Raw genomic sequence first — 23,985 nt, forward strand, 5'->3', positions numbered from 1 at the left:
TTTATTTCATTAAATCTTGACCCTTACATACACACATTTTTAATATTCTGTTTGGTGAAATGGGAAATGTGTACACGTTTGCATCCAAATATGATGGTTGTCTCAGATAAACACACACACACGTGATTGAGGTGCAAACTGAACTGGCTGCTCATGGCACACTATTTTTACCTGAAAGATTGACAAAAAATTTAAATTTTTGTGCTACAAAGGATACTGTTAAGAAAGCGAAAGGACATTCCACAGAGTGGGAAAAAAATTTTGGAAATCATGTATCTGAAAGGGAACTTGTATCTAGAATATATGAAGATTTATTACAACTCTATAGTAGGAAGACAAATAACCCAATTAAAAAATGGACAAAGGATCTGAATAGACATTTCTCAAAAGATATACAAATGGCCAGTAAGTACATGAAGATATGCTCACCAACATTAACTATTAGGGAGATACAAATCAAAAAAAGGACAAATGTTGGTGAGAATATGAAGAAATTGGAGCTCTAGTACACTACTGTTGGGAAGATAAAATGGTGCAACCACTTTGGAAAACAGTGCAGCTCCTCAGAAGGTAAAACATAGTTTCCAAATGACCCAGCAGTTCTACCTCCAGGTCTTTACCCAAGAAAAGTGAAAACATGTCTACATAAAAAACTTGTAGATGAATATTCATAGTAGCATCATTCATAATAGACTAAAAGTGGAGCAACCCAGTGTCCATCAAATAATGAATGGATAGATGAAATGTGGTATGTCCATGCAATGGAATATTGTTCAACAACCAAAAGGAATGAAGTACTGATACATGCTACAAAATGGATGAACCTTGAAAACATTACACTAAGTGAAATAATTCCAAAGAGCACATGTTCTAGGATTCCATTTCATGAAGTGTTAAGAATAGGTAAGTCTGCAGAGATAGAAAATAGATTAATGGTTGCCTAGGGCTGTGGCAAATAGGGCTTTGGGGATGGTGAATACTAAGGTATGCAGAAGTTTCTTTTTGAGGTGATGAAATTGTTCTAAAATTGATTGCAGTGAGGATTGCAACTCTGAGTATACTAAGACCCATTGAATTATAGATTTTCAGTGGATGAAGTATATGGTGTTTTGAATTATATCTCCATAAAGCTGCTATTTAAACTAATACCAGATAAGGCACCTGGCTGGCTCAGTTGGTAGAAAAAGTGACTCTTGATCTTGGGGTTGTGAATTCGAGCCCCACATTAGGTGTAAAAATTACTTAAAAACAAAATCTTTAAAAAAATTATAACGCCAGAAAAAAACCTTGAAATCCATTATTAGTAGACTTTTAATAACGTATGACAGAATATAATATGATATAGCTGAACTATTTAAACGAATGAGGTATTTCTATACAGGCCATAAGGAAAAGTTGCCGAAGATATAGTAGCCATCAGTTAGGATTTTTGTTGTTGTTCCACAGAAATCAACTAGCTAATTCAGCTCCTTTAGGGGACGTTTGTTAATGTCTGGAGACATTTTTGATTGTTACACGGGATGCTACTGGCATCTGGTGGGTAAGACCAGTGATGCTGCTAAACATACTGCAATGCACAGAACAGCCCTTCAGAACAAAGAATTATGTAGCTCAGAATGTCAGTAGTGCTGGGGCACCCAGCTGGCTCAGTCGGTGGAGCATTGGGACTCTTGATCTCGGGGTTGTGAGTTTGAGCCCCACGTGGGGTGTAGAGCTTACTTAAAAAAAGAAAATCTTAAAAAAAAAATGTCGGTAGTCCTCAGGTTGAGAAATGCCAAACTAACAACCGAAGGGAAATTCATTGGGAAGATATGGGTTAGTTCACAAAATTGGAGGTAAGGCAGGAGAACCAGGCTAGAACAGTGAAGTAGCAGCCACCCCAGAGAATATTGCTAGCAGGGACATTCCTCATGCTTAAATGGGTTCAGCACTGGAATTCAGCACTGTTTTTATTCTGCTCACAGTTCAAAATCTAGGATGGAGCATCTAATCAGTCTTTCTTGCTACTTAGCTAAGAGTGGACAGTATACCTTAAATGAATGAAGGCAGTTCCTCAAAAGGAAGTATATTCATTTGCAAATACTTATTGACCATATGTTTATGTTTCAGGTTTTATTTAGGTGCTGGGGATAGAGTATAGCAAAAGAGATGAAAAGACCCTGGTGGAACCTATATTAATAAGACACTAAATGAGAGCAAATCTTTAAGTAATAGCTTAAAGAAGGTAGGATAGTTGCCAAACGCCAAAACCAATAAATACTAACTACATATTCAGTGAAAAAAGCAGGTAGTTGATAGTATCTATAGTACTATCCCATTTACTTGTTTTATTTTATTTTATTTTAACTTTAGGGTGTATATGTAAGGAAATTTCTAGAAGGATATGTAGGAAATTGTTTTTTAAAAAATATTACCTCTGGATGGTAAGACAATATGGGGAGAAGAGCTTACTTTTCATTTTATTACCTCATAATGTTTTCATTATCACCATGAGCATGTATTTTATAGTTAAATTTTTTTGTTTAATTAGATTAAAAAGTAACAGAAGAAATCCTTGGTGCAAGTGAAGGATAATTAAAAACTTTTAAAAAGTCACAATATTGTGGTGTTTTGCTTATTATGGAAAAAGCTGAATGGAAGAAAGAACATCTCACTGGAAAGTATGGCCTGTAATCATTTAACAAATATTTGTTGAACACCTTGCTGCCTTAAATCTTTTTTGGAAAAGGTGGAATAAAAATAAACTTAATATCAAGCAGCAGCCATGTGTGAGCACTCTGTGAGGTACTATATCTGGGACAAATTTCAAATTGCTATATCTGGGACAAATTTCAAATTTCAATTCAAATTGCTATATCTGGGACAAATTTCAAATTTCAAATTGAAATTTGAAAAAGATCTGACAACTGCCCTCACTGGTGCTTGTTGGCCTCTATTTGCTGAGTACCAAATATGTGGCATGTGCTGGACCCTCTACACACATTATTTCAAATCCTAACAACAACCTTACCAGATAGGTATCTATGTCTCCCGTTTTACAGATGAGAACATTGAAAATTGGCAAGATGAAGTCATAGCAAATAAGTGGCATAGCTGACTTCACATTGACGTATGAAGACATATCTGACTTCACTGGAGAACAGTATATGACTATGTGAGTAGTCTTTAAACAAGTGAGAAAGAAAGCGATTTATACAAGAGCAATCACAGGACTACCCTTCATTAATTTTTGAAGAATTTTGCTAGATAAGTATTCCAGGAGCTCAGAGAAGGAAAAAGAGATTGCTGCATATTGGTGGTCTGGGCAGGCTTCCTAGTTGGAGGAGTGGTTTGAATTGGATCATGAAGGAGTATATAGATATATGAAAAGAGTGTCAACTTTTACAGAATGCCTGCTTGAGGCTAGAAACTTCTCACCTAAACCCCATAGCCCCATTTGAGAGGTGAGAAAACAGAGGCCTCTCCTTACCTCCACCCCCTGCCAGGGATAGGCAATTAACAGGCATTAATTTTTGGCAGTCTGATAGGTGCGAAGTGAAATTCATTGTTAGAGCCAAACACTTACCTCTGTTTTATAGCTTTTGTGTTTTAAGTCTTGGGTAAGATGAATTAATGATAGAAGAGAAAGTGTACATAATAAACTAATAGACCAGGATATACCCTTTTGGGTGAATAGATATTCAGCATACATACTTTTCTTCTGCTTAGGGAGTTTTAGGCCTTTATGAGGGTGTTTTATCTAATTTGAGTCTCTACAGCTGAAATCTCAACTTGGTAATTCTGAGGAAGGTCATCCATTCCATCACTTGTTTAACATATCTTGAGCTCCAACTTTGTACTGGACATTGTAGGAGGAGACAGTGGGGATACAAATATATGAACCATACACTGTTACACTGTTCTTGTCATCAGGTTGCTTACAATTTAATGGAAGAGCCATGTAGTTGTGTTTATAATATATGGAAATGTGAACCAGTATTTTTGTACACACTCCGAGAAACCTAGGAGTCCTCCTTGAGTCATTTTTCTCCCTTACCTCATCCTCCTCCCTTTCAGTCAGTGACCAAAATGGTCCATATTTCTCCTAAATGTTTCTCAGATACAATTGTTTCCATTCTTCCTGCCTTCACCTCAGTCCAGTTGATTGTCATCTCTTACCTTGGACTACTTACAAGTCTCAAATTGGTCTCCCCACATTTGCTTTCACCCCCTTCAACTGATTTGAAAATTGGCCTTCCAGTTCTTTCTTCCTTTGATTCTCCAATAGAATGACCTTTTAAGAAATATAGAACTAAAAATAAAAGAAATGTAGAACTGATCATAAAAATCCTTCTGTGGCCTATTTTAAAGCCTGCTGAGAAAAAGCCAGTGAAAATCATAAATTTAAATTTAGCAATTTTGGAGAAAAGGGAATAATTAATAAATTGTACCTTGTAGGATCTAAGCTTCACGAGGGCAGGGACAGGGACCAAGGAACCATACCAGTTTTGTTCAATATTATATCCTCAATATCTAGCACAGAGCCTGGCCAATGGCAGGTGTTCAGTAAATATTTATTGAAGTAAAAAAAAAGAAGGAAGGAAGGAAGAGGGAGGGAAGGAAGGAAAGAAAGGGAGGGAGGAAGGAAGGAAAGACAAAAAGAAAAAAGAAAGAGAAAGAAAGAAAGGGAGAGAAAGAAAAGGACCCTCCGGGGGCTCCTGGGTTGAACGTCCAACTCTTGGTTTCAGCTCAGGTTGGGATCTCAGGGTCGTGAGATGGAGCCCCATGTTGGGCTCTGCACTCAGTGTGGAGTCTGCTCAAGATTCTCTCTCCATCTCCCTCCCCGTCTCCCTCTCCCCCCATTCACAGGGGCAGGCGTGCCCATGCATGCACTCTCTCTCTCTCTCAAAAAAAAGGACACTTATAAGGCTATAATGAACCCTGTCATGTTTGATTGGAATTGGAGGTATCAATACAACTCATGATTTTATAGATATAGATAAACACAGATGTATGCATAAGTATACTTTTTAGCTCTATCTGCTGAGAGAGCCTAAGGCAATGACACCCCAGAACCAGTGAATATACCAGGTGGTGTCTCAACCCAGGCTCTTTAGAGAAATTATCTCTTTGCTAATTCCAAACTGGAGAAGGAAAAGTACATGAGCTGGAACATCTGCAGTGCCAGAAAGTAGGGATGTGCTCAAAAAAAGACCTAGCAATCAACCTGAAGGGATTCCAATGGGACAGGGGACATTTTGAGCAATAAAATAATAGTAGTAATGAATTACAACTCACGGAATAAAATATAAATCCATGAGTCATTACTGATAAAAAATAAATGAATAAATCAGGGGAGAAGGAAAAAAATCTTCCTTAGAGTAGCATTGCAGCTAATGTAGAAGAGTTGAAAAGATTTCACCATTTGCAAATACCACAGAAATAATTGATGCAGGCAAGAATCATTAATGGATGCTAAAATTATTGGGTGAAAGTACATTGAGAAACAATATTCACATAGAAAATATCTTCCCAAAGATGGGGTGCTTAGGAGGCTCAGTTGGTTAAATGTCCGGCTCTTGATTTCAGCTCAGGTCGTGATCTCATGAGTCGTGCGTGATCTCTTGGGGTCGTGAGATGTGAGATCGAGCCCTGCGTCAGGCTCTGAGCTCACTGGGGAGTCTGCTTGAAGATTCTCTTCCTCTGTTCCTCCCCTGACTCACTCTCTCTCTCTCAAATAAGTGAATCTTAAAAAAAAAAAAGTATCTTCCCAAAGATATTTAAGTAAAAAGTGAATAGTTTTACATTGGAGAAACTGACAGACACTACCTTAACCAAGTAATCAATGTTAACATCACAGTGGGACAAATCCACATCATTTTCCCTCTGAAATGATGCACTGAGAAGGACACGACATCACTTTTGTGGTATTATTGCCCAAAATGTATAACCTGAATTTGATCATGAGGATACATTAGATAAACCATAATTGAAGTATATTCTACCTAATAACTGGCCAGTGCTTTTCAAAAGTGTCAAGGCCATGAAAGATAAACACTGAGGAACTATCCCACATTAAAGGAAACTAAGGAGACATGACAATGAAACCAATATGTAATCCTGGATTGGATTCTGAGAAGGGACATTAGTTGGTAAAATAAGGTCTGTAAGTTAGATAATAAGTATTGAATCAATTGATTTTGATGATTCTACTGTGGTCATTTAAGTTGTTAACATTTGGAGAATGTGGTTGAAAAGTATAAGGAAATTCTTTTTTATAATTTTGCAATTCTGAAATTATCTCAAAATGAAAGGATTTTTCCTACTTCTAATGGCTTTATATTGCCCTTGCTTACTTACCAGTTTCCCAACTAAACCCTAAGCTCCAGAATGTGGCTACTGGCTTTCTTCTTTAGTTCCTTGAGTACGCTGTGCCACCTCCAGAGCCTGAAGGTAGACAGAAGCATGGTATTCTCTTTGCATAGAGCATACTTCCTTTGAACTTTATCCTTTTGTTCTTAAAGGCTCATCTTGCTTACTTTAGAAAACATTGTGTCCTCCTAATCCAGGTCTTGACATCATATGGTTTCATACATCTGGTACTTTTTCATAGCATTTTTATCACAACTTCTATGAAATTATTTATCTTGATATTGACTGAGGCCTCACTCACTGGAAATCAATGTTTATAAGAAATGGAGGGATTGTCTTCTTGCCCAAAGTTATTTCCCTAAAGCCTTATACAGGCTTTCAATGACTATTTGAGGAATTAATGCAAGTCACGCAGTGGAGCATTCCTCTAATCCCTGTAACAACTTGGGTGAGGGATGCCTGGGTGGCTCAGTCGGCTAAGCATCTGCCTTCGGCTCAGGTCATGATCCCAGGATCCTGGGATCGAGTCCCACATCAGGCTCCTTGCTCAGCAGGGAGCCTGCCGCTCCCTCTACCTGCCGCTTCCCCTGCTTGTGCTCTCTCTCTCTCTCTGACAGATTAAAAAAAAAATCTTAAAAAAAAACAGCTTGGGTGAAGTTGGACACAGGAGACATTTTAGGTTTGAGGAGATGAAAGTGGGGACCAGAATTAGTGGCAGTGACAGAAGAGGATAGAGGAGTCTTATCACAGAAGGAGCCATATGAGTTGATAGAAGAGAAGGAAGAGTAAAAAATGGCTCGGGTTTAATCATCAGCTGCATAAAGATGCACAGTTGAAATGGCACTTGAGTCACGTTTCCAGTAGTATTTTTTAAAGTGTGTTCCTAAATATTTGAACATGAAGTCTGTTTATTTTTAATAAAAATGCTGTGTGCTCATAGTAAGATACTATATTACATAGTAAAACTTAGTGTTTTAGTGAAAATACTAATTAGCATGCCATATATGTATAAAATCATAATCCAATCCAGGATTACATATTGGTTTCATTGTCATGTCTCCTTGATATACTAAACTTTACTGGAGTATTTTAATTAAAATGCTGTATACTCATGGTAAAATACTGTGCACCATGATAACCATTAAACAGTAAAACTGACTATATGAGAATACCTGAATATCCCTCTATAGTGGATACTGTGATGCTTCAATCCAGATCCTCTCTTCATAGCTAAAGTGCTTATCCCATAGCTGATGGAAATACTAGCTCTTGAAGGTGTGAATGTGAAGCTTTGTTTTGTTTTTACTGGGCATTGCTATAGGATGCAGGGAACTGCCTACTCTAGTTTATGCTCCCAGGAGCCCACAGTCAGCGACTGGCTAATTTAAGATGCAAAGATTAAGCTTCCTTGCCTCATTTGAGGCAAGTCTGAGGGCCATTTCAGCTCCAGAGCTCATCACAAGGTCAGCTGAGTACTCAGATGTAACCACTTTGGGGGTCAGTGTATTTCTCTTGACTCTTCCTGCCTTCTTCATTTCATTCGTAGATGTATTTGCCAAATGTGTCCTATCTGCAATAAAACATTTGCATGCAAAACTTGGTCTCAGAATCTGCCTCCAAGGAACTCAACATATGACATGGTCTAATCTGCCTACACCCTAAAGGTTGTGATCATCGGAACCTCTTTGTATGTGTGTATGTCTGGATAGTCCACCCCAACACACAACTTCTAAAAGAAAGTTGTAAGAAATATAAAAAAAAAAAGTGCCCAAAGTAAATGTACAACCTGATGAATTTTCAAAACTTGGCAGTATTTTTTTTTTTAAGATTTTATTTATTTATTTGAGCTAGAGAGAGAGCGGGAGAGCGCACACACCAGCGGGGGGCAGGGGCAGAAGGAGAGGAAGAAGCAGACTCCCCACTGAGCAGGGAGCTGGACCCAGGGCTGGATCTTCAGGATCTGAGCTGAAGGCAGACGCTTACTGAGCCACCCTGGTGCCCCTCTGCAGTATTTTTATGAAAGAAACAACAAGGAAAGGATTTTGGATAGTGTGAGAACCATTTATATTTACAACTTCCTCATGGTGGAAATTTTGAGAGAGGAGTGTATTGCCAAGGGAAGTTGGAAGATTTTAAAAGAGTAGTTATCTTTTGGTTGACTGCAGTGCACTCTGAAATGAGAGGAACATTCTAAGTCTATAATACATTTAGGTAAAAAGGGGAAAATAATGAGTATGAGGAACCAGCAGAGAGACTGTGAATCATTTCACTAGGAAGAGAGAGAAAAAGATGATCTTCCAGAAAGTCAAATATCTATACATCAAAAATGTTAAAATATTGCTAAAAATTTGAGTAACCAAGATTTTCCTATGAATCAAACTTAATACTATGTATAGCTCAACCTAAGCTCTTTATACTACTGTTTATTTTAAGGTAAAATTTTAAGAATCCATCCATGATTTTGTTCATCAGTGATAAACATAGCTTTTCACTGAGGGTGTTCAGTTCACTTGCTGTCTCTACCACCACCACCCTCGTCTCTTCTGGCCTGGATGGTACAATAGCTGGCCTCCCAGTCAACTCTGCTTCCACTCTTACCCTAACTACAGTATGTTCTCCACAGAGAACCACAGGTCTTTTTGAAGCTTAAAGCAGATCATGTCACTGTTTTGCTTAAGACTCTCCAGGGGATTCCCATCACACTTAGAAAAAAATCCAAAATCTTAACTTAGCCTAAAAGGCCCTACATGATCTGGCTCCTGCCTACCTTCCAGATCGCATCTTGTACCACTTTCCTCATTGTTTACTTGCTCTTTAGCTACAGTAGATTAGATGTTCCTCTAAAACGGGTCAGAAAACTAAGGCAGGGGCCAAATTTTGCCAGAGGCCTATTTTTATACTGCCAGAGGACTAAGAATGATTTTTACATTTCTAAAGGATTTTAAAACAACTACAACAACAAGAACAAAAACAGTTATATTCAGGAGAACTTATGTGACTTGCAAAGCCTATCATATTGACTGTGTGGCTCTTTTACAGAAAAAGTGTGCCACCCTCTGCTCTAAAGGCTTATTCCTCTGCTGTTAGGATCTGTTCATTAGCTGTTCCCTTTGCATCTTGCACCACCAGTCTTTGCATGGATGGGTCCTTTTAATTCACGAGCGAGCTTAATTCAGGTGTCATTGAGACCTTTAACAATCATCTAATCTAAATATCCTACCAGATTCTCTCAGTCACGTCACCCTTTTGTTCTTTTTAACATATATTTATCTGATATTTTCTTATTTATTTTTATTTTTCCAATAACCATTCCTCCCTTCCCCCATGTAGGAAGAATTTTTCTTCCTTGTTTACTACTGTTAAGTGTTTTTGATCTTGCATTTGAATGGAAGAGAGCAATAGTGAATGTTAGGAGTCTACTGCATAGTAGGTGCTCAATAAATGTGTGGAATGAACGAATTTGTAGATTATTTCTGTAAATGAAATTTAGGGTTTGTGCTTTCTTTTTTTGTCCCCTCTTTTGTAGGGAGGACCTACAGTGCAAACAGCAATGAAGAGCCACTTTGTAAAGGAGAGGCAGGGGCACCTGGCTGACTCTTGATCTTGACGTCTTGAGTTTGAGCCCCACATTTGGTGTAGAGATTACTTAAATAAATAAATAAATAAATAAATAAATAAATAAACTTTAAAAAAATGAAAAGGAGAGGCAAAACAATGTCTTCCCCTTAAGAGAACAGATAAACTTCTCTTTTCCTCCTCTCTGCTCTCCCTGGGAGAGATCATTTCTAGAAGAGTGGGATGTTTCAAAGGGATGTCTCAAGAACTTCTCATTTAAAAAAGAAAAAAAAGAGGAAGGAAAACCTTTCTTCTTTTCATTTTTTCTTTTGAGAGAAGAGTTTTTCAGAATAATAAGACTAATTGAGGTCTCATTCTCTAAGAGACTCTCAGGCTTTTCGGTGAAGATGGGTTTAACACTACAGAAGATGGTTTAACACTAAGATGAGCCAGGCCTGCGCTCAAAAGAAAAACCAAGAATGCTCTGAATAGGGCTTGTTCTCAGTGATCAGGTATGGAGGAGAAAGATAAACAACCACAGGTCCTAGATTTTTCCGGAGTTTATTTAAGATTGTTAGACCACATGTTTTCACTTTTGTTTGGAAACTATATGGTCACTAAAGTAAGAAGCAGTGGGAGGCAGAAGCCTGATTATAAAGAAGAAAATGTGGGCACTGGTATAAGTCCTCTGGGTTGTGGCTGGGTATGGCAGGAGGTAAAGGGATAAGAGTTAGGCTTTAGAGGTTGAGTTTTGGAGTCAAAATAGACCTGAGCTTATTCATTCACAATTTACGTCACCTTGGGCAAATTATTAGCATTTCTAAGCCCTGGTTTCCTTATGTGAAAATGAGAAGAATGAAAGCTTCTGTCTTTTTAGAATTATTATGAGGATTAACTGATAAGGCATTTAAAATGCCTAACTCGATGCCTATGTAGACTAAGTGATCAGTCAGTATGAATATCATCATCATCATCATTGTCATCACCAGATGATGAAGAAATTCTCTCAATCCACTGATTTTGAAGCTAATAATAAAATCTATATCCTGTGGCACTTTAAGAATGTGTCCCACTGTACTCTGCTTCCATAGTAGGGAACACAGGATATAGAAAGAGGTGGATAAGAAATGTCTGGATAGCAAGATCGTTTTTGCTACAAGAAGCATGGGCTTAACATAGGTCATTTGACTCCCAATATTAAGGAGAAAGGAGACAAGGAAATCTGTACTTGAGTGTAGACCTTCCAGATAAATACATCTGCCTGTCAGTATTAGTTTTGGATTTCATACATTGACCTTTATTGCTTTATAGTTTATTAAAAATGCTCTCATATACACTAATATAATTCTGATTTAGGTAGGGCAGCTGTTACTATAATCTCTATTTAATTCTAGAGGAAAGAAAGACTGAGAAATTGAGAAGATGGGTTTTAGAATCATATTGCAGGGTTTAAATCCTGGCTTCTCCACTTACCAACAGTGTAACCTAGGGTAAGTTACTTGGACTTGCAGAGCCTCAATATTTTCATCTCTGAAATGGGGATAATGAAGGTATATAACCTCTTAGGGTTGTGTGCAATTATCATATAAACAAAGTACATGACAAAGCAAATAGTATGTACTTAATAAATATTTGTTTTGTTATTTCCTAGGGCCAGGCAGCTAACAAGTGGTAATGCTGGTATCTAAATTTAGATAATTGTATTTCATATCCAATGTCCTTTCCACACACCACCTCCCATAATATTAATAATGTTGATTCCCTGCCACTGTGATGATGTATGATCCATTAACATTAGAGCAGGTGGTCCAATTTGTTTTTCCAAAAGTGATAGGAGATCCATCTAAACTATCCCTCTTGGTACAGTTGGCACACATACCTGATTCTCAGTTTCCTCAATAAGAGAACAGCTATGACCTCAGGACAGAGCTGCACCAAAAAGCTCTGGATTTTGGTTCAGCTGTTTGTAGCAAAGTGCTGAAGATACTGGTCTGCCACATGAGAAGACAGAGATAGCCTGCATTAAACTGAGCCAATGGGAGACTTGTAGTGTAGTTGAAAAAGTATGTTACCTAGTGAGTTGGAAGACCTAAATTCTAATCTTAGATCCACTACTTAACTATATCTTGAAACATCTTTGAACCTGGGCTTCCACATCTTTATTTTTTATTTTTTTAGCTTTATTTAGTATAATTGACATCCACAGACTTTGAAGTGGGGATCCCAACAGTTATCTTTGGGACTGTTACCTGTTCATACAGTCCCTTTGTAGAAATTAGGAAAAGGTGCCTTTTTTCCCAAGTAGATGCAGCTCTGCATTAAGGTTTATGAGCTGGGTGAGCAGAACATGGACTAGATTTCATTCTCCACTAGCCTTGGAAGCTAGCCTTCTGGTGCATTGCACAGTCTGCAGAAGTGAATGTGAGGGCTCTATGCTGTCTATTCACTGCGCAGGGCTGTTAAGATCAAGTGAGATAATAAAGGTGAAAGAGTTTGGTAAAGTCTAATCTCCTCTGTGAATGTAAGGCTCTGATATTACACAAACACCATTCGGTTTCAAATACTAGGACCCAAGGGCTACCTGGGTAGACATGCTGACCGTTAACCTTCCTTTTGTTGTGATGATCCCTCTGATTGTTAACCTGTACAGCATATATAAATTACTGGCTGTTAAAGCAGATTATGGCCAAGAAAGGTTCTCTCCATCACTTTCAGGCCTGGACCAGTCTTGCTCTTGAGATCCTTAAAGACTAAAATCAGTTCTTTTGATCATTCATTCTCTTGAAGACATGTTGTTTTTAGAACACCCTGGAGTGGGACTAGGTCTTGCCCATGAGTGGGATTTGGAATCCTTTGGTTAGAGCTTATCTCTGGTTTTCAGGCAAAGGTCATTGTATAAAAGCTTTGTATCAATGGGAGAAAGAAAAGTTGCTGAGCCACAATTTTCCCTCTTTTCATACCTTTGAAGCCCAAGCTGTGTCCTAGGCTGTATTGATCAAGTAGGACCAGAGGATCTGCTTGTATGAGTCACTAACAAAAAGACAGCTTTAGAATTAGACAAAGCTTAAATTAGGTCCTAGGATCTGGCATTTACTAGTTTTATAACTCGGACAGGTAAATCACCTTTCTAAGTTTTCATTTTTGTCATCTGGAATTAGGGACAGTAACAGTATTTATCTCATGGGTTTTTTACAAGTATTAAATGAACTAATATGTAGAAAGCACTTGGCATTTTATCTGGCACACAGTATGTGTTCCATAAATGTTAGCTCTTGTTAGTAAGCTCCCTGCAAAATACTCTACCAGACTTTGCTGGGTCTTCCCAAGAAGCTTAGAGAAAAGATAAATAGAAATGCAAAGCAGATAGATGCTATTGTTAGGAACTGGTGTTTGAAGGAGGCTCTGAAGAAAGGTGAGATTAGGATAAGTAGAAAGGACGAGGAGGGCATTCTATATGGGATCAGGAACATTGGCAAGCCTCAGACATTGAGAAGACCACCTTGCTTGGAGAAGTGGGAATAATACTATCTGGGAACGTAGGTTAGGATTAGAAGGGGAGAGCCCTAAATACTAGGGTAAGAGGTTGACTCTTGTTCTATAGATAATGATGAGTGACACGATGAACCTTGTGCATGGAAATGTCTAGCAGGTGGTTGGAAAGCTCTTAGGAAAATGCTCGTAGCCATAGCTAAAACTTTGGGAATGAAGTTGAAACTGCAGAAGCTGGTGTACGATACCTCTCAGGCCAGCTCCCTGAGTAGTGCCTGTTGATTCCAATTTAGTGAGGGCGGCTTTCGAACAGCATTTAAAGTGCAATGGTGAAACTGTCAGGAGATTTGAAGACAAAACATTAACTGGGGAAGGTTTGCTTCTCTGAAGTCTTCTGAAAGAACATGTGGCCTCTCAGAATAATTTTTTAATGGAAATTTAAAATATAAAATTAGTGGGAGAAAAATGACCCATTTAAGCTTAATTATATTTTCTGAAATTATTCTGCAATTTTTACGTTCTAAAGAGGGTTCTTATGACTGAGTTACCATGATGAGAGTAGGAAAATGAGTAAGATCTAGTAAAGGGAGGTATGCTGTATCAAATCAGCAAGTTTATTTATTTTATTTGAGAGAGAGAGTACGAGCAGGGGCAGAGGGAGAGGGAGAAGCAGGCTCCCCGCTTAGCAGGGAGCCCCAACACAGGGCTCCATCCCAGGACCCTGGGATCATGACCTGAGCTGAAGGCAGACTTAGCCAACTGAGCCACCCAGACACCCCAAGGCACTTTTTTTTTTAAGAGTACAAATTTAGGGGCACTTGTGTGGCTCAGATGGTTAGGTGTGTGCCTTTGGCTGAGGTCATGATCCCAGGGTCCTGGGATCAAGCCCCACATCGGGCTCCTGGCTCAGCAGGGAGCCTGCTTCTCCCTCTCCCTCTCCCTCTGCCTCTCCCCCGCTCATGCTCTCTCTATATATATCTCTGTGTCTCAAATGAATAAAAAAAAACTTTAAAAAAAAGAGTACAAATTTAGTTACCCTATAAGTTCACAAATTTTTATTTTAAAGATTTTATTTTTAAGTAATCTCTATATCTAACATGGGGTTTGAATTTACAACCCCGAGATCAAGAGTCACATGCTTTCCTGACTGAGCCAGCCACGCACCCCAAGTTCACAAATTTTTGATGTGTAAAACTTTTTATATAAAAATATCTGGGCCACTCTGCATTATTTAGATCCAAGATGAATACAGATACATAAAATATATATGGATATTTTTAAATTGAGGTATAATTGACATAGAACATTGTATTAGTTTCAAGCATACAACATGATCAATATTTGTATATATTGCAAAATGATCACCACAATAAGTTATTATATATTACCATACATAGTTACAATTTTTTTTCTTATGGTGAAAACTTTTAATGTCTACTCTCTTAGCAACTTTCAAGTATGCAATACAGTATTGTTAACTGTAGTCACCATGTTGTACATTACAGCCCTAGGACTTATTTTATAACTGGAAATTTGTACCTTCATGAATATTTGGTTTTAAAATAAAATTAATTACTGGGGCGCCTGGGTGGCTCAGTTGGTTGAGCATCTGTCTTTGGCTCAGGTCACCATTCCACGGTCCTGGTATTGAGCCCTGCATCAGGCTCCTTGCTCAGCGGGAAACCTGCTTCCCCATCTCCCTCTGCCTGCAGTTCCTCCTTCTTGTGCTCTCTCTGTCAAATAAATAAAATCTTTAAAAAAATAAAAAATTTTAAAAAATACAATTAATTACAGTTGAAGTCCAGAAACATAGGAAACACAGATGAAGTGTGTTCATGTTTTTTTTCTAATGGAATACACACATATACACATTGATGTGTCTTTTGAAATGGAATCTCCAGTTAATAAACATAGGCTGTAAGTATACAAACTTACCTGTAGTAGTTCCTGATCACATGAAGGTATGATGAAGAATGACAAAAGTATTGAATATATCAGGATGCTGAAAGAGACTTAATTTTATTTGGCATATCAAAAGAATAGAGGGCGCCTGGGTGGCTCAGATGGTTAAGCGTCTGCCTTCGGCTCAGGTCATGATCCCAGGGTCCTGGGATCGAGTCCCGCATCGGGCTCCCTGCTCCTTGGGAGCCTGCTTCTCCCTCTGCTTCTCTCTCTCTCTCTCTCCCTCTGTCTCTCATGAATAAATAAATAAAATCTTTAAAAAAAAAAAAAAGAATAGAGACTTCTTTACATTAGGTTGTTATCAGAACAGTAACTATATTATTCCTCGTTATATACACTAATCATGCATTGTTTTCATATTAGAAGGTAAGTTCTGCAGTAACTATAAACTGCAACCTTTTATTTATTTATTTTTTAAAGATTTTTTAATTTGAGAGAAAGACAGTGCTCCCAAGTGGGGGCGAGGCAAAGGGAGAGGGAGAAGCAGACTCCCTGCTGAGGTAGGAGCCCTATGCTGGACATGATCCCAGAACCCTGGGTTCATGATCTGAGCAGAGGGCAGCTGCTTAACCAACTGAGCCCCTCAGGCGCCCCTGCTGCAACCTTTTAAAAACAATTTGTTAATATGTATCTAAGGCCTTAAGGTTAGGCCTTTCAACCAAGTAACTTTTTCTTTAGAAATATGGCTTGAAGAAACATTGAGTTTGGAAAACAGTGAACATTTGTAAACCAATTAAATGTCCTGTGATAGGAGAAAGAGTAGATTAATTCCACCAAGATATGGAATATCTTCATTAAACATTAAATATAGTGTTATTAAACATAATGTCTTTGAAATACTTTTAACGGCAAGAGAATTTCTCTTCACCTAACATTAAAGAAGTGCTCTCAGTCTCTATAATTTGAGGTAAAAACCTTGTTCTTTGATTTGGTCAACAAACTTTTATCCAGCAAACCTTTATCTCTTAAGTTTTATGCCCAGTGCCTGGGTTACAAAGATGAATACAGTCCTGATCCTGGAGCTTTTCTAGGAAAGATAGGTGTATAAACAGATAATTACACCAAAGAATGAAGAATATAGGGGCACCTGGGTGGCTCAATCAGTTAGGCGTCTGCCTTCAGCTCAGGACATGATGCTGGGGTCCTGGGATCGAGTCTCATGGATCAAGTCCCACATCGGGCTCCTTGTTCAGTGGGGAGCCTGCTTCTCCCTCTGCCTGTGCGTGTGCTCTCTCTCTCTGTGACAAATAAATAAATAAAATCTTAAAAAAATAAAGTATGAAGAATATTGTAATAGAGGTGTGTTTGTATTACAGGGGGATGTAAAGGAGGGAATGGACAATTCTGCTTACGTGACCAGGGAAAGCTTCAAAGAAGTGACATTTGAACTAGGTTCTATTGGGTGAGTAGAGTAGGTTATCAAGAGGTGGAAAGGTATTTCAGGCAGAAGTAATATGTGCAGAGGCATTATAGTAGAAGAGCATAGTCCATCCAGGGACTCTTGTAGTTAGGTATGGCTGGGAAAAAGAGTAGAAGAGTTAAGTTTGTATTTTATCCTGTTGGCAGGGAAAAAATTATTTAAAAGTTTTAGGAAGGGGCATACCATAGTAAAACTGTATTTGAATGAATACTTGGGCTTTAGTGTGGAGGCCACATTTGAAAGGGTACTAGATGAGAGACATTAGGATATTACCGCCATAGTCCAGGTGAACTCTAAAACTGGCTGCAAATGAAGAGGAGGGGATGTCAGGCCGAAATTTAGGAGGCTGGATTAAGTTTTAGTGCCCAATTGGACTTGTTCCTAAGTGATAGAGAAGGGAAAAGACAAAACCATGTCCAGGTTCCTAACTTGAGTGACTAGATGGATGGTAGTCCCATTAAGTAGGATAAAGATAAGTAGACTAGAAATAAAGGCAGAAGCACATGAGGGAGAAGTGCTGTAGGATCTTCAGAGAAGTTGTTAGTTAAACAGTGGTTTGGAGCTTAGCAAAAAGATTTGCTCTGGAAACCTAGATGGCAGTGAACTCAGTTTCCCAGTTCATGAATATAACATTGTTCAGGGAGAGTGTAGAATTAGGAGAACCCTGGGGGAAGCTCTGTTTAGTAGCCCAGAGACCAAAGAAACTTTAGAAGAACCAGGAAAGCAGTGCCTTCAAAGAAAATAGAATAGTGTTGTGTTAGTTGGCTACTGCTGTTTAACAAATTACCCCAAGCTTAATGGCTTAAAACAACACTCATTTATGACTTAACAGTTTTAGGGATCAGAAGTCTGACGCAGCATGACTGGGTTCTCTGTTCAAATCGTCAAATCTGCTTTCAAGCTTAGTCTTGTTGGCAGAATTGCAGTTACAGGACTAAGGTTCCTGTTGTCTTTCTAGCTTGGAATCTTGGAGGGCCATCTTAGAATTCTGCTTACCATGTGTTCTATGAAGGATGAATGGCAAATAAAATAAAATAAGAATCGAGAAGTGTTAGTTGGTCATTGTTGACTTTAGTAAGATCAGAAGCAAGAGCACTTTTAGCAGGATGGTACGTACGGGCAGAAACCACATGCAGTTAAGTTTGGGAGTCAACTGGAAATGAAAATAGAGCTAGGACCTAGAGGTTTCTTTCAAACTGCCTGTCTGGAATGGGAAGGAGAAGGCTGGGAATAATTAACTAATGAACTAGGTCTCAAGGAAACTAGAAGGAATGAGCTCTAGACTATAGATGGAGTGATTAATTATGGACCCTGTAGGGGAACTCAGCTTCCTCTGAGATAGAAGGGAAGGAAGTATGGGGATTACGGATAAGTTTGTAAGTGGGGGGGAACCTGCTGATAGGCAGCTGAGAAATTGAGGGCATTACTGTCTAATAGCCTCAGTTTTCTCTTACAGGTTAGAGAGAAGGTCAATAAAAAAAAGCAGGCGAAGTTTTAGAATTGCTGCTTTGTGGCTAGGAGGCCTTTCATAAAATTGTTGAATGACTGAATGCTCTCAAAGCTAATGGAGAGGCAAGAAACACGAAGAACTCCAGGTGCTCTCCAGATTGCCCACCAAACCACATTTGACTCACCTGGTTCCCTTTTTGCTCCTTTTTCTCTTGTTGTGTTCTTAAACTTAGTCTGATTTAGAATTGTTTAATAGATCCTCGCTCAGAGGATGTGGATTTCCTATTTGTAAATTGCCTTAGGCTTTAACAATCTTAAAAGCTTCCTAGGTTACCTAGGGGATATCTAATTTACCATAGTTGACCACAATTATTTTTACCTCCTTAGGTTGCAAGGTATTTCAAGTCAAGAGACTTTGGCTTTTTTCATCTTTGCATGTAGTGCCCATAACACAGGCTTGGCATGTAGGGAGCCCCCCATTTATTTCTCTAGCTTCATGACCTAGACTTAGGGCTCCTCTTTTAACTTGGCCAGATTGTGCTATTTTTTCTCTTTATCTTACAGAAGATAGTCAGTCTTTACAAATATATATGTAAGTTTTAGAAATTTAATGGAGGATTTCTAGACCCTGAGCTGCTCTGCAAGTCACCATGCCGCGTGGAAGTCGGAGCCGCACCTCCCGCATGGCCCCTCCGGCCAGCCGGGCACCTCAGATGAGAGTGGCACCTAGACCAGCACCAGCAACTCAGCCTCCGGCAGCGGCTCCACCAGCTGCTGTTGGCTCACCTGCTGCTGTGCCCCGGCAGCCAGGGCTCATGGCCCAGATGGCAACCACTGCAGCTGACGTGGCTGTGGGCTCTGCTGTCGGGCACACGATAGGTCATGCCATCACTGGGGGCTTCAGTGGAGGAGGCAATGCTGAGCCTTCAAGGCCTGACATCACTTACCAGGAGCCTCAGGAAACCCAGCCAGCATACCAGGAGCAGCAGCAGTTTGGCCCATGCCACTATGAGATGAAACAGTTTCTGGAGTGTGCCCAGAACCAGGGTGACCTGAAGCTTTGTGAAGGTTTCAGCGAGGTGCTGAAACAGTGCAGATTTGCAAATGGATTAGCCTAATCAAGAAGTTCAAATTGAAGATAAGGAAAATCATCTCTCATAACCAAGTTAATTTAGCATAAAAATATAATTGATGGTGAATGGTGAATATATAAAGTGTAAAACCACCAGTTAAGCTTCTCCTTCATCATTAAATACAGCTTTCTTCAGAATTGGAATAAAAAAGGTTGTTCTTACTGTATAGAAGTTCATTGAGATGGTTTGAATTTGGGATTGGGCAGATATTTGTGTGCCTCCTTAAATCACCTTTTGTGATGTTCTCATTTGTGAATTAGAATAAAGTGATTTTCTCCCAAAAAAAGAATTTAATGGAAATATAACAAAAATGCAGAAAAGTGCATAAATTATAAGTGTCCAGTTTTCTGAAATTTCAAAGTAAATACACCTGTATAATATCATCTAGTTTAAGAAATAAAGTATATCACCAGCATCCCTGCAGTCCCCTTTTATAAGTCCCCTGCCAATCGTTATTTCTCTGCAGAGCTAACCACTATGGTGAATTCTAACCCGTAAATTAGTTTTATTAGAACTTTATATAAATCGAATCATATAATATGTCCTTTGCTCTGTTAGGCTTCACTCAGCATTGTATTCATGCAGTTCATCTATGTTGTTCTATAGAGTAAGAATCTCTTCATTATCTTTGCCTTAATGATATTCCATTATATGAATCTACCACAAATTTACTTATCCATTTGATTGTGGATGGATATTTGGATTGTTTCCAGGTGTAGGCTATTTCTGATTAATGCTGCTTTGAATATGTCTTTTGGTGAACATGTTTGCATTTTGGATACGTACATATCTAGAGGCAGAATTGCTGGGTCATAAGGTGTATGAATGTTGGTTTTTTATATAGTAAATTTTTTATATAATAAATTTTTTATATAATAAATAAATAAAAATTTATTTATTTGAGAGAGAGAGAGCGCAAGTGCACGTACGTGTGTGTCTGCACATGCAGGAACAGGGAGGGGCAGAGAGAGAGGGAGAAAGTATAAGCAAGAGCACGCTATGGGGCTTGATCCCACCACCCCAAGATCACAACCTGAGACAGACCTGAGCCCAGACTGAATCGGATGCTCAACTGACTGCACCACCCAAGCGACCCTGAATGTTTGCTTTAATAGATCCTGCTAAATAGTTTTGTAATGTGGTTGTATAGTTATATTATTCTTCCACCAGCAGTGTTTGAGAATGAGTTGCTCCCACATCTTTGCTAATATATGGTATTATCTGCCTTTTCCAATTTAGCATTTTTGGTTTTATTTTGTATTTCTTTGATGATTAGTGAGGTCATCATAGGCTTTTTTTCCCCATATGTTTTTGAGCTTTGAATATCTTTGGTTGAAGTCACTTGTCTTTTTCTTTGGGATGTTTACTATTAATTTATGAGGATCCTTTATATATTCTGATTACAAGTCTTTTGTTGAAAAATGTACGTACTGATATATTTCTCTCATTCTATGAGTTTTCACTCTTAATTCTGTCCTTTGGTAAACAGATGTTCTTAATTTGTTTAGTTTATTAAATTTTTTCTTTATGGTTAATGGTTTTGTGACCTGTTAAAAATTTGTTGCCTATGTCAGTGTCATGAAAATATTCTCCTATGTTCTTTTAAAGGCTTTATTGTTTACCTTTTACATTTAGACCTACAATCCATCTGGAATTGATTTTTGTGTATTGTATGGCAAGGGTGAAAATCTCTTTTTTGTCATGTGGATATTCAGTTGACTTCAGTATCCTTTATGGAAAAAAAAATCCTTTCACTATTATAGTGTTACTATTTTCATAAATCTGGTGACCATGCATATTTGGATCTGTTTATGGACTTTTTATTTTTTCCCTGTGTCTATTTGCTTATCCTTGTGCCAATAATCACAGCCTAATTACTATAGCTTTATAATAGGTCTTCATATCTAGTAGTGTGAGTCCTCTAGGTTTATTATTTTTTACCATCTAGATTGCCTAGGCATTCTTGGCCCTTTGCATATAAAGGTAACTTTAATCCAACAAGTATTTACTGAATACCTACTTCTTATGTGCTAGGCACAGTGATAGATGTTGGGAATATCAGTATGATAGGCCTGGTCCTCTCCTTAGTTGGGAAAGCCACTCACATAGAGTGAGGTGAGAAAAGAGCCTACGATAGAGTCCTGAGGAATTCAATATTTAAAGTCAGTTAGCAAAGAAGACTGAAAGCTAAGGAGAGAGAGCACCAGCATGCCAGAGGGCACATAACCCCAAATGTGAAAAAAACAAAAACAAAACAAGAAAGGACAGCACAAAGGAAGCAAAGGGAAAAGTCTATCTAAAGGTGTGGTCAGCTATGTCAGTGTTGCTGCAAGATCAAGCAAGATAAAGACTGACTAAACATCCACTGGATTTAGCTCTAGGTGCTATTGTGAACTTAAGCAGTTTCGGAAAAAAAAAAAAAAAAAAAAAAAAAAAAAAAAAAAAAAAAAAAAGCAGTTTCGGGGGTGGGGGTGTCTTTATTAGACTGTAAAGTCTTAGATGAGAACAAAGTTCCCTGTTCAATTAGTGCTGAGTGTCTGTTATTTCATGATGATAATCAAATGATCTACATATAGTGCTCCCCACCAAAAACGGCTTTCTGTTTTATACCACTCCCTTTCATATCCATTCATGCAGCTGATGAAAAAGTAATTGCTCTTCTAAATGGAGAATAATTTTATACTTATTCAAACCTTGGCTGTTTCAGATAATCAAAAACTATATTTCATCTATCCATCCGTCCATTCATTTATTCATTCATTCATTCAGCAAACATCAATGGAGCAACTACCAATTACCCAGGAGTCATAAACATTGTGCTAGAGATATAATTAGGGAAGGAATGGAAGAAAGCCTAGAAAGATGTATTTGACCCATGTATATCCCAATGAGTTAACTCTGCAGTCTCTTTTTTTACAGCTTTCCATGACTATTCGAAGGGATATATGGTTAAGCTCTGTGACCTGAAGACAAAATTTTAGAAAGTTCTTCCTTTCTGGTTAAATAAAAGACAGGATTTCAGTAGAGGTCTTTATCCTTGTTGGGGGTCATCCTGTAATTTATTTTTTGCTTGACATTTATTTACACGTTGGTATTTATGTTTGAGTCATTTTCTTGTTCTTTTTTACTTTTTTAAAAGATTTTATTTGAGAGATAGAGAGCACGAAGTGGGGGAGGAACAGAAGGAGAAGCAGACTCCCCATTGAGCCGGGAGCCCAACTCTGGGCTTGATCCCAGAGCCCTGGGAACATGACCTGAGCCGAAGGAACGCACTTAACTGACTGAGCCACCCAGGTGCCCTGAGTCGTTTTCTTTTTAGATTTGAATGCTCATTTTAGGAAAGGAAGAGCAGAAATTACTTCATTTTCAAATACAATAAAATTACATTAAGTATGGGCAGTGCTGATTACTGATTGCCATTTATCATGGGTCGGGGCCAAAGTTTATTTTTCTTTATTGTATGAATTATTATTGGACCTGCACTTGGGGTCAGGTGGATAAATAAATGCCCAAGTAAACTGCTTTCAAGCACACCTGAATAACTTAAGAATTTCTACCAATAAAATCTTGACATATTAATTATAAATAATTTTATTTATTTATTTTTAAATATTTATTTATTTGAGGGAGAGAGAGCAGGAGCAGGGGGAGCAGCAGCAGAGGGCGAGGGAGAAGCAGACTCCCCGCCAAGCAGGGAGCCCAACACGGGACTTGATCCCAGGACCCCGGGATCATGATCTGAGCCGAAGGCAGATGTTTAATCAACTGAGGCACCCAGGCACCCTAATTATAAATACTTTTAAAAATCTATTTTTTAAAAACAAGTCTTTGTAAGGATTTTATGAGGGAACTTTTTTTTTTAAGAGGGAACTTTTTTTTTAACCTAATTGATGTATTTGAAAATATGGAAGTTTGGTAGGTTAGGGAAATCTTCAGAAATAAGATTAACCTTGAGTGATCCTGACAGACTCTGGAATGCAAATGGTAAGTACAGCACATTGGCAGAAGTGAAGCTTTCTTTAGGAGAGCAGAGGAAGAGAAAAAATGGAGAATATAAAATAAGTTCACAGTAGGAATAAGAAGGCCATTTAGTTCTTTTAAAAAGAGCGTTTCATAGGTTGATTCACAATAGTTTTTTTTCCTCTTAAATTGTTTTGGTTTTTTCCTTAGAAACAACTAGAAACAAAGACCACTAACACTGCAAATTGGTAGTCTCTGGTAATACTTTAATTCTAATTGGCAAAGAAAGGAAATAGAATTAAGACGGTTTTAAATGATTCTTAACATTTTTTGGTTCCCAGTTCAATCAGCATAGTCATCAACCGACATTTACTCTGAACGCCTTGGGTGAATGGCATTGAACCAAATCCCACAAGCAATAATATCTTCGGGCGCCTGGGTGGCTCAGTTGGTTGGGCGACTGCCTTCTGCTCGGGTAGTGATCCCGGGGTCCTAGGATCGAGTCCCTCATTGGGCTTCCCTTGCTCTGTGGGGAGCCTGCTTCTCCCTCTCCCTCTGCCTACCACTCCCCCTGTTTATGCTGTCTGTCGAATAAATAAAATCTTACAAAAAAAAAAAAGAATATCTTCTGCCTACGTGAGCAAACTGGTAGTTGAACTATTGCTC

The 23,985-nt window shown here is 38.4% G+C and overlaps 1 protein-coding gene and 1 pseudogene across 13 annotated transcripts in view; both read left to right on the top strand.

Annotated features, from left to right (window-relative positions):
- The window catches only part of CPEB3 (cytoplasmic polyadenylation element binding protein 3), a 187,099-nt gene that overhangs the window by 6,963 nt on the left and 156,151 nt on the right, over positions 1-23,985 (top strand). For 2 of the 13 annotated variants that reach the window (XM_073904440.1, XM_073904441.1), the window contains exon 2: positions 3,042-3,154. The exons of the other annotated variants lie outside the window; for them this stretch is intronic. The gene's annotated coding sequence lies outside the window, so the exon portion shown is untranslated. The remainder of the gene's footprint in view (positions 1-3,041; positions 3,155-23,985) is intronic. 13 annotated transcript variants of the gene reach the window in all.
- On the top strand, positions 18,848-19,530 carry LOC112830739 (coiled-coil-helix-coiled-coil-helix domain-containing protein 2 pseudogene; annotated as a pseudogene).

Source organism: Callorhinus ursinus, unplaced genomic scaffold, assembly GCF_003265705.2.
Source record: "Callorhinus ursinus isolate GAN/ISIS: 27379988/994484 unplaced genomic scaffold, GSC_fseal_2.0 scaffold20, whole genome shotgun sequence".
In the NCBI taxonomy this organism is placed as follows: domain Eukaryota; kingdom Metazoa; phylum Chordata; class Mammalia; order Carnivora; family Otariidae; genus Callorhinus; species Callorhinus ursinus.